The sequence below is a fragment of the Solanum tuberosum genome, unplaced genomic scaffold, assembly GCF_000226075.1.
Source record: "Solanum tuberosum cultivar DM 1-3 516 R44 unplaced genomic scaffold, SolTub_3.0 scf00574, whole genome shotgun sequence".
NCBI lineage: Eukaryota > Viridiplantae > Streptophyta > Magnoliopsida > Solanales > Solanaceae > Solanum > Solanum tuberosum.
Genome location: NW_006239489.1, coordinates 264,944 through 267,042, shown reverse-complemented (window position 1 = coordinate 267,042; position 2,099 = coordinate 264,944). Strand labels below are relative to the sequence as shown.

Here is a 2,099-nt window from a genome sequence, read left to right as displayed (position 1 = left end):
GTGGGGGGGGGGGGGGGTTAATAATAGGCTTCTAGATTTCCTTTGGAGAGTACTTTTAGTAGAAAGTAAAAGAAGTATAAAAGAAAATAAATTATGCTATAATTTGTTTAAAAAATTTAGAGTTGATTATTCTTGACCAAACCCTTTTTTTACTTCAAAATAGATTTGAACAATTTGAAGCATAAGATGATATTTTTTGTTTTCTATTTAGTAGTAAAAATTGAGATCATTAGATAATGAGAATTTGAAAGAACATAGATTTAACCTTGAATGTTCCTTGAAATATAATAGTCGTTCTAATATTGATGTCTACACACATTTCTGAATTAAAAGTGTTCAGAAAAATAGTACAAGTAGAAGATAATATTCAAATTGATATAATGAATCAAATAAAAAGAATTGATTATTTCTTAAATGCTTAAATTGCTTATAGAACAATGTTAACTGTCCTTGTAAGAGTTGCCTTAGCTTTAAAAAAAATTCAAAACTAAATTTGATAAAATCTTAGCTAAGATTAACAATGTCTCAAGAAAGATTAAATGGGTTGACAATACAATCATTGATAAAGAATTATTAGAAGAAATCGATTATAAAAAATAACTAACAACTTCGCATCTCAACAAACTAGAGAAATAGACTTCAAATACTCAAAAATATTATATATGTTATGATTTTTATTTTAAACTTAGACCTCCATTAAACTTTCGATTAGGCCACTCATCTGCTTGAGCTGAACCGGATTAAACCACTAGCGGTGACTAAAATAACCCTAACAAATTTTTTTTTTTTTTTGGAGGAGCAGGTTTAGATTTCATTTCACAAATGCAACTCTAATAACTAACGGAACTAAACTAAAAAGTGAGACACACAAACCACACAGATCTGTTTCACGATTTTCATCACACAAAGCAGTTCATCCGGACCAGAAACCAAAGCATTTATTTAACAAAATAGAAACTTATGAACATTTATCATAATAACAAATAATTGTTGATCACAAAGAATGTGGCGGTGCAAATGCATAATAAATAACAAAAAAATAGTTGTTTCTACCAATTGTTGAAGTTAATGCCGAAAAACAAGTGAGCAACTCAACAGTTACAATATTAACCAGATCATTAACTCAAAAAAAAAGAGAATGTGAAGTACCTGAAATGGAAGTTGTAGAAGATTAGTGCGGAGAAATTGAGTAATCAGTAACTTCCTGAGAGGAAATTAGTTTGGTACTTTGGTTTGGAAGAGAAGGAAGGAAAGAATATTTTGAGCGAAAGCTACTTGTGACGACGGGAAGCTCGGGAACGGCTAAAGGGCTTGATTCCATAAGTACAGACCACCCTATTTCAATTGCAATCAACTCCTCATATTTCGTAAATGATACAACTTAACCCCTCAACTCTTTTTACTTTATTTATTTTACTTTTTTCACGGATGTTCGATTCTTCGATTCGTTTTAACAAATTTCAATTCTGCTCTTTGTCTTTTGGTTTTAAGAAGTGTGCACCAAATACAAAGCCAAATTAGTTTGGTTTGGTAATTTTTAAACGATTTTTTAATTCAAATGAAGAAATAAAAAGAAGACCAAATCAAAATATAAGATACTTAAAAATCATGTCAAGTGATACTTAAAAACTTTGATTTGTCTAAGGATAGATTTAAAAAAAATATTTAGTAAAAATTTGATTGATCTTTGGTGCACCGAATTATCAAAATTCTTACACCAAACCAAAGAGCTAAATATTTTGGAAATAAACCACTAACAACGAATCGAAACCGAAAAATCAAATTAGTTTACTTCGATCTGATTTTTCGATTTTATGTTATTTATGCTCACCACTACTTTCAGTTATACATGGATTAAAAATTTAAAATCACTAAAATGACAAAGATAATCCTGATATTACAATTCAAAATCGACTGACTTAGAATAAGTTAAGCAGGGATTATAATGTAGAGATTAATAATGCAAGTATTTGTGATTCAATAATTATTAATGTTAGGAACTTATTTTTTTCTAAGTTTAGTTTATTGTATTAAATTTTGAAATATAGAATGTATAAAACTTTTATCTAATATAAATTGTATAAAGATTTATGTAGATC

General features: G+C 28.3%; 1 protein-coding gene across 1 annotated transcript in view; it reads right to left on the bottom strand.

Moving 5' to 3' along the window:
- LOC102601705 (ras GTPase-activating protein-binding protein 2-like) overlaps positions 1–1,318 on the bottom strand; it is a 16,453-nt gene extending 15,135 nt beyond the window's left edge. Inside the window, exon 1 of the mRNA XM_006365601.2 lies at positions 1,150–1,318. The gene's annotated coding sequence lies outside the window, so the exon portion shown is untranslated. The remainder of the gene's footprint in view (positions 1–1,149) is intronic.
- Positions 1,319–2,099: the final 781 nt, after the last annotated feature.